At 45.5% G+C, this 13571-nt stretch overlaps 1 long non-coding RNA gene across 5 annotated transcripts in view; it reads right to left on the reverse strand.

Moving 5' to 3' along the window:
* The window catches only part of LOC114914296 (uncharacterized), a 17980-nt gene extending 6471 nt beyond the window's left edge, over positions 1–11509 (reverse strand). The window contains exon 1 of one of the 5 annotated variants that reach the window (XR_012142117.1): positions 10939–11509. This is a non-coding gene — a long non-coding RNA (uncharacterized lncRNA). Of the gene's footprint in view, positions 1–2391; positions 3590–10938 lie in introns of those variants that run through there. The other 4 variants (XR_012142116.1, XR_012142118.1, XR_012142119.1 and 1 more) reach the window with 4 other exon arrangements.
* Between the last annotated feature and the right edge of the window lie 2062 nt (positions 11510–13571).

Here is a 13571-nt window from a genome sequence, read left to right on the forward strand (position 1 = left end):
GATCAGATATTCAAAGCTGAAAAAATTGATTTTTGCATTGATCGTCATGACAAGAAAACTTAGGCCTTATTTTCACGTCCATACTGTTGTACTGCTCACTGACTAGCCAATCAAGGCCATTCTCCACCATTTGGACACCTCAAAACGAATTGCAAAGTGGGCTCTTGAACTTGTCGAGTTGGACGTGCAGTACCGTCCGAGGCCTTCCATCAAAGTCCAAATGCTGACGGACTTCATCCTGAAATATTCCATCCTGAACGGACAAAGTTCACAAGATGGAGAAGGCTCAAGAGTTGGCAAGGGCTCAGAAGTTGGTGAAAACTCAAGGAATGAGGAGGCAGACGTAGGATCTGACCTTGAGTTATGGATGTTGCACATCGACGACTCATCCAATGCTTCTAGAGCTGGGGCCGAGCTGATCTTAACCGATCTTGAAGATGATGTTACGGGATACGCATTGCGCTTTGAATTCCCAGCCACCAACAATAAGGCAGAATATGAAGCTTTGCTTGTTGGACTCAAGGTGGTGAGAGAAGTGGGAGCCCAGCACCTGAAGGTCTTCAGCGACTCCCAGCTGGTGGTGGGGCACATAAAAGGTGAATACGAGGCACGAGAAGAGAATATGAAGAGGTATCTTTGAAAGGTAAAGGATGTAATCTTAGCCTTTTTGAGTTGTGACATTTGATAGGTCCTTGAATGAAAAATGCCAGGGCAGATGCACTATCGAAGTTAGCAGCCTTGCTGCCGATCGACCTAAAAACCTCGAACCTCGAGGAGCCTCTTGTCATTCAGCAAGTTGACGAAGAATCCTGTTGGATCGACCTCCTGCTAAAGTATCTGCAGTCAGAAGAACTACCGTCTGATCGTAGGGAGGCTTGGAAGATAAGAAAGCAAGCCGCTCGATACGTCTTGTATGATGACAAGCTCTACAAGCGATCATTTTCTCTGCTTTTGCTAAAGTGCTTACGCCTGTCCGAGGTTGATTATGCATTGTGGAAGATCCACGAAGGAATCCACAGAAGTCACTTGGGGCGTAGATCCCTATCCTGCAAGATCTTTCGATAAAGATACTACTGGTCCACAATGCAGCAAGATGTAGGTGCCTTTGTTAAGAAGTGCGACCGATGCTAGAGAAACTTCAATATCCAGCACCAGCTGACAACGCTCCTGACTCCAATCAGTGCCCCATGTCCATTTGCTCAGTGGGGTATGGATATTCTTGGTCCCTTCTCTCTCATGTCGGATCAGCGCAAGTTCCTCTTGATGGCCATCTATTATTTCACAAAATGAGGATCGAGCCTCTTTCTTGCATCATCGAGATAAGAATAAAAGACTTTGTTTGGAAGTCAATCATCTGCCGCTATGATCTTCCCAGAGTGCTGATTACAAATAGAGGAAGGGCATACTTTTCGCAACATGCCACCAAAAAAAACCATCACTCGATAATCGGAGTGATCTGCCGCCTCTCGAACCGCCGTCGATGTCGGAGAAAACCATGCATCGACATCACAACAACCAGCCCCTCCACATGGAGGGCTCGGGCCCATTTTTCGGGAAGCCAAGTGAGCATATGATGGCGCCATGTAAGATTTCTTCACGGCGTTCCACGATGCCTTTTCCAGAAACGAGGGAGCCCGTGCTAGTAGTGAGGCCTCTACATCGCCATCACCACTAGCATCGTCACCTATGCCGGCCGCAGAGATAAGCGCGGATCAATTCAATGCACCGATCCGATGGGTATACGTCTGGACCGTTGCAATCCATATGACGCTGCAGAACAATGATGCACAGCAGGAGATGCATCTTGCTCCCACACCCATGTCAACCCCGACCTTTAGGCATAGTGCCCGCCACCTACTTGTACCGAGGATGGGGGAAATCAATAAAGCAAGGAAGAAGATACGGAAATTCCTCGATCCTTGAATCATTTTTATTTATATTTTTAAAATTCTTGAGCAGGCTCAAACAGGGAAGGAGATCATCACGCTCAAATAAAAAATGAGTACGAAAATTTCTCAATTTTTGAATCCAAAAATTAAATTTTTGGAGGGCTCCAAATAAAAAAGAATATTGCAGTATCCAAAATTACAACAGGCTGAATGCAGCAAAAGAGGAGATTGTTGAAATCCCTCGAGTTCTCGTAACTCAAGATTCTCTTGGTAAGAGATTTTTGAGTCCTCATCCAATATTTTATTTCCTTTCTTGCTGTCAAGACCATGGGCATCCGAGCCAAAAATCATGTCCGAGCCAAAGCAACAAAAAGAAAAAATTTTTGGAGGGAGTTCTCCCTCTGGTCACATCCCATCATCAATGACGGCCAAAAAGAAAGAAAAAAAAAAAGAGAGAAGGGAGAAAGAGGAAGAGGGCCCGAAGCCTCTCCTGCACACGTACCCACCAGATCGGCAGTCCTGATTCCTCTCGCTCACCAGCGCCACCGACGTCGAGCCCGGCCAAGTTGGCGACCTCAAGCCTATTTGGCCCGTGCCAAGGCCGGCACCGGTGGCCTTACGACTCCCCCACGCATGCTCCACCTCCGTTGAGCAATGTCGGAGCCTTCATGCGCGGCTAAGGTCTCCGGATCCGCAGCCCTAAGGTCTTCTCCGCATACGTCCGGCTTTCGATGGTGTCGAGCTCATTGGATCCAAGCTCCCCGCTCGTGCCTCCCTTTTGTTGGTGCTGAGGAAGCTCTCCCGCGAACAACATCCGACATCACCCTTCGATCGAGCTCCCAAAGTTCACCCTCCGAGCTCCCCCCGTAGGTGCTAACCCCTTAAATCTGAGATTCTGAGGCCGCCCCTTTCAAGCCTCACCTCTGACGTCGACCTCGCTTAGGTCTGACGTTGCCCCCTTCGCACCTCGACGCCAAGTTTGCCTAGATCTTGGGCTCCGAGGTTGTCCTGCTTGTGCCTCGCCTCCATCGACACCGGACTCGCCTGCTTACAGCTCCGAGCCCCTTCCATACCTTGCCTCTGATGATGCCAACCTCGCCCAGACCCGAGATTCCAAGGTTGCTCCCTCCCTCCCCCGATGGCACCGAGGGGGTCACTTGTAGGTGGATCCAAGGTATCCTTTCTTAAATCCGCAGTCTCCTTCCTCACCTCCAACAACCACAAGTGAATCATCGCCGACCTTGCCTCATCGATACCAAGCTCACCCGCACTGAGGTACTTCCCGCACGCACCAGGCCTCTGTTGGCACTGAAGCCTCCCCAGCTCTCGACGATCTCTCCAAGCTCCCGACGGCGCTGAACTGAGGTCCCGATCTCAATAGGGTCGCTGATAGAACGACCTTGGGTCCACTGCGTCGAGGTCACCTGTGGATAGATCCGAGGCCTCCACGTGAGCAAACACCCGTTCAGATCAAAAATAAATTGGGTGGGGCAACAGGTCTTTCTCTCAAGCCCCCATTTTTATTTCCTTCTTGTAGGATTGCGGAGCCCCTGAGCGGCATGTCCAGGCCGAAGTGAAAATTTGATTAATGCGCAGATCGAGGCCGATCTAAGGCTTGGATGGTGGCAAATCCGAAGTTACCTATGCACCGTGCTCTCCACTCGTGCGCCTTGCCTCCAGCGGCATTAAAATTACCCACAGCTGAGGTCCAACCTACGACAGTGCCATGGCTACCCATGATTAAGCCCAAGGTACGTTATGTTCATTTATTGTGATGCAGATGGACAAACTTTGAGAGAAAATGATGGGGCACATGATAGATGTGGATCCACAACATTCTAAATCAAAAAATAAAACACAAAAGTACATGGAGATGACGGAACATAGCTAATCTAAAACCAAATCCAGATCAAATGAATCCAATGTCCAGATCAAGGCCGATTCAACCCATCCACAACAAAAATCTGTAGATCCGAAGCAAAAATCTGTAGATCCAAGGTAAAATCTGTAGATCCTAAGCAAAAATCTGTGGGTCCAAAGCAAAAATCTGCATATCCGAAGCAAAAATCATACAGATCAAAGTTGAAATCATGCAGATCTGAGCTAAAATCTGCAGATCTGAGCTGAAATCATGCCAATCCAAAGTAAAAATCGACCATTTGAGGTGAAATCAAGGCAAATCCGTGGTATAACCTACAGATCCGAATTAAAAATCTGCAGATCCGAGATGAAGTCAAATCCGAGCGGATGGAGACCCAAAAAGACTTTCAGAGGACTAACTTATGAGACCCTCGATCTACAATCGACGACAATTCCTCAGCGACTTAGAGGTGGGGCTAACTTACAAGATCCCTGCATAGCCCAAGTCATACGAAAAGTAGAGGGAGATTCAAAAAAATCTCCAGAGGACTAACTTATAAGACTCTTGATCTACAATCGACGACAATACCTCGACGACTTAGAGGTGGGGCTAACTTATAAGGCCCCTGTAGAGCCCAAGTTGCATGACAAGCGGAGAAAGACTCAAAGAGACCTCCAGAGCGCTAACTTATAAGACCCTCAATCGACGACAATACCTCAACGACTTAGAGGCGGGGTTAACTTATAAGATCCCTACAGAACTCAAGTCGCGCGAGAAGTGGAGGGAGACCCAAAGAGACCTCAGAGGACTAACTTACAAGACCCTCAATCTACAATTATGAGCAGAGCACAAGCTGCCGCTCACAAGATGAGCAGAGCACATACTGCCTCTCGCGTTACGAGCAGAGTACAAGCTGCCGCTCATAAGATGAGCGGAGCACACCTACTGCTCACAAGATGAGTAGAGCACATACTGCCTCTTGTATTACGAGCAGAGTACATAGCAAAATTTTTCTGTTCTGTTCAGATCCAACCTTATCCCTTATGCTTTTATGCAGAGTTGTCTCCTAAACTAGAGTGGATTCAACTAAAGCTCCTAAGGTCAAAATCGAGTCAAATTGAAGTAATTCTAAGTTTCTTAGGTCGAAACAGACCTCTGCGATGCCTCTGTACGCTAAATGAAAATATACAAGCATAAATAAAGAAGATGCAGATATCATGAAGACAAGTGAATCTCATTCAGATCGGTGTGCTGAATAAAAGTACACAATCACAAATAGAAAGAGGATATGAAGGCAAGTGAATCTCATTCATTTCTTTCGATAGTTTTTATAATGATTTAAAAGGTCCCGAAGAGACAAAAAACCTAAGCCTAAGAGGTGGCATCCGGAGCAGAGGCATCCGCTCCAGGTGCGTCGATTGCAGTAGGATCCCTGATTTTGTCCAAAAAGTCCAGATTGAGCTTTGGCTACTTGGTAGCGACTCTGTCCCAGACCGACTGCTTTCTAGCATCATAGATGTCAATGAAAAGTTTAACCTTCTCGTCCTCGTACTCAGCTGATGCCCAGAAGTCCACAACAGCCTTTGAAGCAGCCTCCGCTGTCTTCTTCTCTGCTGCCTCAACCGCAGCCTAGCTCTCCTCCAAGAGAGTTTCAAGCTCTTTTATTTTCACTACTTGAGCTTTTTGGATGCTTATTAGCTGGTAATTCTTCTCGACATCTCTTTTTAAAGCTTCTCGATGTCATCAGCCTTCTTGATGGACTCATCAACCCACATAGTGGCCTCCCCAGCTTCCCTCAAGGCCTGGTCTTTTGTCGTTTTGAGCGTTTTGACAACGATTTGGTATTTTTTTGCCTCGGCCGAATGCTCATGGGCACTCTCCATGTATCCATTCAGATAATGGATGAGCTACCAAAAGATATCTCTTATCAGCAAGGCTTGGTAAGTACATGTTTAAACTGAATAAAATTACAGAAGTATTGGCTTATCCGGATGACGGTCTCCACGGCCGCTTTCCTCATCTCCCTACATGACGCAGCTAGCAGCTTAGTCGCATTAGCTGGGAGGAGCATTCCGATGAACAGCTTGTACGCCAGCTTGTAATCCTCTAAAGCTGAAGCCTCTAGCTCCAATCCGACTGGCGTGGTTCCAGAAACTCCAGTTGGCACTACCCTAGAAGTCTTAACTGTCTTGATTAGCACTTCCTTAGGAGAAGAGTCAACGACTTGAAGGCTTGGCAAAGTTGGTAGGCTCGGAGGGGTTGGCAAGCTTAAAGCTACCTCCTCGAAGCCATGGTCTGTGTGGCTTTCTCGATCCCTATCGGAAGCTGAGGCAGTCGGCGAGTTGACCCTTACAATTCTAAAGTCATCCACATGAAGAGGCTCAAGATCTTCTGACCTGGAAGTTGATGGCACGAGGGAACTTGCAACCGTGCTGCGGGTGCTTCGACCACCCACAGGCTCGGCCACCCTTTTCTGACGGACTGTCTTCTCTAACTTTTTTTTTTGGGGGGGGGGCCTCAGCTCCATCTTTGCAACCAAAGCAACCAGATGGTTAGCATAAAAGGAGCCAGGGCATGAGGCTCTAAGACAGGTAACCAGTGCGCACCTTGGGAGCCAATCCGACTAATACCGACATTGAACAACGTCTGAGCAAAAAGTAGCTCTTTCAGCTCTGAAACTTTGAAGTTGCGTAGGATCTCAATTTCTTGCCTCAGGCATTGGTCCAAGACGGGCTCTTTCAGCACCACTTCTTGAGGTTTGCCCTAGGTGATGAACCCCTAGTCTTCCCTGGACATCTGTGAGATAAAGAGAAAGCGTTCCTTCCAGCTAGGGACAGCGGTCGGGGTGTCTTAGATCAGCAGTCGGATATTTTTCTTCTTCCACGATGACACGTACCACCATTCACGAGATTGTGGATGCCTCTTGAGACCGAAGAAGAGGCAAAAGAGCATGATGCTAGGCTCGATCCCGACCAGCACGCACATCGTGGTGAAACCACAGATGTACCTCCATGAATTGGGTACCACCGAACATGATGATATCTCAAAAAATCAAAGGAAAGCAATGAAGAAGGGGTGAAGGAGGAGCCTCAGCCCGGCTCAGAAGCACTCTTCATAAAGGCTCCTCCGGCCCGCTTGAGGTTGGCACACTCAATCATTCGGCCTTGGGATTTCCAATTGGAATCTTGAAGGAATCTGGTACTGCTCGTGGAGCAGAATCATGTCTCTCTCCGTCAGCTCATCGAAATTCCAGTGGTGCAAAGTCGGAGTTCCTAGAAACCATTCCCCTCATGGGAAAGACAAGAAGATTCTAAAGTGAAAGACGATGGAAGAAAATAAACGATCAAGGAAAAGACAGTCGGTAACCCTAAAAGGCTGTCTCGTCTAGAGTTTATATAGTCTCAAAGATCAAATCATCTCCAGATAATTCATATCTTCATAACTGGTTATTGAAGGTGTGAATCGACGAAGCGCAAGCGAATGCTCGACGCATGACAACCCCTGACGGGATATGACTCTTCCCGTCGATATGACAATTAATGCTGGTAGCAGATAAAGCATACTTTACGCCACTTTCGAAAAGACATGCACGGACGTGCGGCGATATCCACCACATGGATACGGCTTGAATTCCAATTTCCTCCAGAACCTGTGTAACAAATACGAGTGGTATGGCTCGAATCATATTTTATTATTACAAAACTTAGTGTAGCTCGAAATATGGCTTATGTCGCTCAAAATATGATTTACGCATTCATTCAAATATCGAATGCCACTAACAAAGACGAACTTTATTCATTTGCATCTAAGATGATTACAAAGTTCAGGTTAAAGAAAAAAAAAATACATCACTTCTTTGAAGCACCATCGGCACGACTCGCTTTGGAGCGACATATTTGGCTGTCGGCAATCTCTTCAGTTTGGATGGCTGCATCGACTTTGCTCGACTCAACAAGGTACCGGGATGCTATTGTAAATCTTTTGATGCTGTCTTCTGTTATGACCTTCAATCTTTCATCCAGAAGATTAGCCTTCAGAAGCTTTGCATGCGCGACAAGAAGATGCGACTCAGCCATTGCTTTGCATCTCTCGAAGCCAGCGAAGAAAACCGACTTGCAGGCTTGGTTTATAACCTCAACTCCTCTCTTTGCCAGCCGATCCACTCTCTACTGAGCCTTCTTAGTTAAAAGCTTATGATCCGTGAGTCGGAAATGAAGAAGAGCCTCCATTTTCTTTTTATCCTTAACTTCTTTTTCAGATGCTCCATTTATGAGAGAACCACCTAAAGCTCGGCCTGAGGTACGGATGGCTTCAGAAATACTTGAGTCTCTTTAGAAGCAGAGTCTCCACCCTTCTGTGGTGTTTTCTCTTTACGGCTGGCCCTATCCGAGATCTTGGCCCTTTTGACTGAGCCTCTGCTGGGGCTCCCTTGAGAACGTACCTTGGAGGAGGTGTAGTCACAGCCTCTTTTCTCTCCGAATGTTCTCCTTAAGTACTCTATGTCATCGTGAGCTTGGCGCCAGTCCCTCTCGATCCTAGACCTCTACCTCTCGAGATCCGCAATCTTCCTTTCGGTCTTTCTAATGTCATCATCACGACGGTTGATTGTTTCTTGAGCTTCTTGAAGGGCCTTCTTAGAAGAGTTAAGCTTTCTGGTTAGCTCGATGTTGGTTCTTTCTGTCTGCTCCAACTGATACTTTAGCAAGTCAATCTCCTCCCTCACTGCTATAAACTTTAATGCAGATGCATCAGAAATAGAGCCAACGAAGCTGGCCAGATGATGTCCAACCTGCACAAAATTAACATTAAGACTATCAGATACCGCAAGTCACAAGAGATAGAAAGGAGAGATTCAAAAAATCCCTCACCTGAGCAAGGGATCTGAGAGCGCTCGCCATCCGTTGCTGACTCCTTGTTCTTCAAGGAATAATTTCTCAATAGGAGAAATTTTTTTTTCAGAAACTCTGCTGCAGATTTGAGATTCTCTATCGCGGGTGGAGCCGTGGGCATAGGCTGTAAGGAATTTGCTTGAGAAGCGGCTGGAAGAAGATATGCAGCGGGCACTACTTGCTCCAAAGGATTCTCAGCTTCTATTATGGCTACTGGAGCCTCTTTTGGATGACTGACCGTCTCCACCCATATACCCTCTGCTGGAACCTTCTTCATCAAGATCTCTTCTGCTGGAGTCTCCTCCATCAAGATCTCCCTCACTAGAATCTCCTCCAGTAAGGCTTCCGTCAGAACCTCCGAAGGGAGGACCACAGATTCAATGACTAAAGGAGAATTCACATCCCCCACGGCCGCAAAAGTCGATTTGGTGGTCGGAGCCCTGACATCGCCACCCATCAGAGCTGGTGGAGCCTTGATCTGTCTTTTTCGGACTCATCTCAATTCAAGCTTTTTCACAAACTTTGAATTCTTCATTCTATCGCTGGAAATCTACTGAGAGTTTCGACAAAAATCTGAAGCAGAAAAGAACTTGCGATTGTCTTTTGGCGCATTTGTAGGTTAGATTTAAAAAGATGATGGAAGAGAAGACAGTGAGCCATCATTTAAGAAATTAAACCCTTGAGAAAATTGCCAGCTGAGTGATCCCATCAACCATGATCGTTCGTGACAGTTCTTCATTAGATTGATGTTATCAAACTTAAATGCTGGGGTGTATGAAAGCATGAGCGCGCACATCTCCAGATCCGAGGAATCACTTAAGATACTTCTTTCGTCTGATTCTCAGACTCAGAAGTAGGAGATAGTGTTATAGTAGTATCCTGAATGCCTCGGGTCTAGCATGTTGTCATTGATACCTCAGATCAATGGACTGTCCACGTAGTTGCCGGTCTAAGTGCAGAATTGAGATATATAGAGCAGAGTCATTTACCTCTAGTCTGTTGCACATGCTATTTGCCTCGACCAGCCTTCCAGAGCCTTAGCCAATCAGCTCCCGGACACGTGCTACAGTTGTCCACCCTAAGTGGATCAGCTCAAGCGTAACCAACTTCCCTGATTTCGTGGGACCGATTGAGGGTTGAAATATCTTGCCTGCTATGGCATATTGAACGGCCTTGCAATCTCGAGATTGCACAATCTCATAGTTATTCAATCGGCTGTTCGATGATATTCTTTATAAATCACGAAAATCCTGAGGACTGAGGTAAGTTAAGCAATCCCTCTCACAGAACTCATTGCTGCTTTTTTTGTTCTCTGAATCTGGCTTGAGCGTCGGAGGATTTTTGTCGGAGTAAAAATGTCCTGCTCGGACTTTTTTTGCAGATCACTCCAGCACTTCTTGCGCAAGGACCAGGAGTCTGCCTTCCGACCTAGCCGAAATGAACAGCAACAGACACTATTGACACATTTTGTGAAGCACTGTCCTCGAAATAATATTTGAACCAGCATCAAGTTAACTCTTGAATACAGAAGCATCAAAGACTATTAAGTCTAAAAACTAGAAGGTTGTTATAGTGGTGGCCTTCTAGTCTAATATAGCAATGGGCTGCCTTGTCAATGATCAAGCTGCTGAATCTAGAGGTTCATTTCCTCTACTAATGCACTTCCAAAATATCATGATATTGGAGAGATGAAAGTTTTTATTAACTAGTGATCTAGAGTGAATCACCAATAGGACACATGAATGTCATAATCTTGATCAGGATATAGAGGAAGAGATGTGTGTTACTGGCATTTATGATCGACATCCCATCCCACCAGCCCTATTTTATGAGTCGGAGCCCGGATTATTGCTAGGCCAGTTAGCAGACATCCTTTGCCAAGCACATGCATTGACATGGTCAAGAAATAATTCTGTGCTCACTTTAGCTAGTATAGCATAAAAATCACAATTATTCATATTGGTATAGCATAAAAATCACAATTATTTCTCTAAACATTCAGTTCTGTTTGACATCACACTTACGATTAGCTCTAGCCAGCCTGATCAGAGATTTACCTAATTCCCATTGCTTTGATTTCACATCAAGTTTAGGAAACAATGCCATGTAGAATTAGGGAAAAAATTGAAGTGAAATCAAGATGGTGCTCCGTGTAATTACAAGCCACAATCAAACTTTGTGTAATTACCAGATGGTTCTTGGCATAATGCACCTAGGTGTTCTAAGGGCCTAAAAAGACAAGGTCAATGGGCCATAATAGGAGGAGGAGAGGAGGCAGAGGCGGAGTAGAGGAAGTTACCAGTTACCGAGCTGCCAAGGAGTAAAGATGATGATGAGGAGAACTCCAGCTGACGCCAAGCGGTAGAAAACGTGGATGAGCAGAGGGAAGGAGCGCGGCGGAGGGGTGGATGACTCGATCTGGTGGTGCTGGGCTAGGGGGAGCTCTGCCTGGCGGAGAGCGGTCGCCAAGTGGTTGATGAGATGGCCGGGGACATAGGAGGGCAAGGATGAGTGAGAGCTTGGGGAAGCTTCGAGGGGACAAGACATAACCCTAGCTTCTCCTCGCGAGCAATGGGGACCGGATCTGATGATGGAGGTCGTCGATTGCGCAGGCTTTGGCGAAGGTTTTGGAAGAGTGGATGAGCATGGCTGGACGGAGAAGAAGAGGGTTTGGAGGTTTGGTGGTTTAGGGTTGCTACCAGTCGAGAGCGAGAGAGAGAGGGTTGGAAGAGGGCGGAGAGGGAGGATTACGCCGGAGAGGTTATTGGGGTTGCTGCCGGTGGAGAGGGTTCAGGCCGAGAGAGAGGGTCGGAATATGGTGTTTGGTCACGGTACTGGGGCACCCGCGCAGGTGGCACATTCCGCTCCGTCTCTTTAATTATTCGGCTTTATTTTTGTTATAGCCCCAAAAAAAAAAAACACAGAGCAACCGGGAAGAAGACTCCTACCACGACGAATTCCGAGCAAATTAGGACTCCTAGGACCCCTCGAAGTCCTAGGGTGCTCTATAAGAAGACCCCCTCCCTCTTGAGACCGATCATTGGCCTCCTCCCTCTCTCTTTCTCTCCGTTCTTCTCGATCGAAGGCCGCGGACACCCTTTGATTTCTCGCCGTGATTGCCGCCGATGAGGTCTCCGGAGGCTGAGGTAAGTTTTCCTCTTCCTCCCCTCTTTCTTCTCCTTCCTCCCCGTGCATTTGTGCGCGGCTGCCGGCGACAAAAATTGTCGATTTCCGATCGGGAAAGGGACCTCTGTTTTTGGATCTCTTTTCCTTGAAGTTTCCGGCGCCGGCGATCGGAATTGATCGCCGGCCACCCTCCTCCGTGACTGGGGGAGTGATTCCCGTCGGCCGCCGGCCTCCGCCGCGGCGGCCGTGGCCCGAACGGCCGGTCAAGGCCGAGGGGACGCCGGTCCCCTGTTCCGGTGCGGGAAGAACCGAGAAGAAGAAGAAAAAGAAAAAGAAAAGAAAAGAAAAAGAAAAGAAAAGAAGAAAAAGGAAAGAAAAAGAAGAAAAAAGAAGAAAAGAAAAAGAAGAAAAAAAAAAAAAAAGAAAAGAAAAGAAAATAATAATAATAATAATAAAATATATATATATATATATTTATATATATATATATATATGAACAAATAAGTAAGTAAGTAAATAAATAAATAAATAAATAAATAAAAAAAGAAAAATTGAAATTGGTGAGAGAGAGAGTTTCTCTCTCTTCTCTCTCTTCTTTTCAGTCTGAACTCTGACTTTCTCTCTCTGAAATTGGACTTTCTCTCTCTACTTTCTCTCTCTAGAATTTTCTCTCTCTAGCCTGTTTCTCTCTCTTGATGGATTTCTCTCTCTCTAAAGTTATCCTTCTAAGATTAGCGTAGTGGAAGGCTTCATCTGATGATTCTGATCGAGTTTAGAGACGAGTCTGATTTTAAGCGAGATTTTAATTTTGGGATTTGTTAGATTTAATTTTGAATTAAATTAATGTAAAAATATAATTTTGGATAATAGGCACGGAAGAATCTCCTAAAAGTTAGTCGATCCGTTCATTTAGTGCTCCGTGAAAGGTAAGTAATGAATCATCTTTCCAAGATATTCCATATTTATTCTGAAAATAAATAATTATTCTCTGAAATTATGCATGATTTACGAAATTATGTTTTGAAAGAAAAGTGCTTTTGAAATGTTATGGTATATCGATTTATGCACATGTTTAGTGAAAGATTATGATATATGTTGTGGTACTAAGTGTTTTGATACAGATCGAATTTATGCTCTCAGCCTAACTATGTTTCAGTGGGCCCCGCCAATGGAGATTATACGTTGGTACTTTGTGGACCCTGCCAGTGGGGGTTGTGCACTGGTATTTCTGGACCCTGTCAGTGGGGGTTGTGCGCTGGTACTTGTGGACCCTGCCAGTGGGGGTTGTGCGCTGGTATTATGTGGACCCCGCCAATGGGGGTGAAACGTTGGTCATAGTCGAGGCTGTTGAGTTTCGAGTGTTTTGAATCGAATCGGATTTATTATATGTGAATATTTGAAATTATTGGGTTTGCATTAAATCAATATGAAATATATTTTTATGTTTAATTGCAGCTTTATTCTTAAAAATTTTATAATATCTGAAATATCTGGTTGAGATATTTGTTACTTACTGGGCTGTCTAGCTCATTACCTTTCTTTCTATTTTTCAGATTCAGATAATTAATTTCGAACGTGGGAAGAAATATTGGGACAGAGCTTTTAGAGGCGAGATTTAGCATTGTCAACTTCATTGAACTTAGATTTATTATTTTAGTAAAAATTTTATTGGATGTAAGACATTTGATTTAATTACTTGAATTACAGTTGAATAATAATTATTTGATTTTATTCCACTGCGATGCATTGATATCGTGATGAGATGCCTTGCATGCTTATGGAGAGAGTTTTTCATGAGTATGCGGC

Source organism: Elaeis guineensis, chromosome 6 (assembly GCF_000442705.2).
Source record: "Elaeis guineensis isolate ETL-2024a chromosome 6, EG11, whole genome shotgun sequence".
Taxonomy (NCBI): Eukaryota; Viridiplantae; Streptophyta; class Magnoliopsida; order Arecales; family Arecaceae; genus Elaeis; species Elaeis guineensis.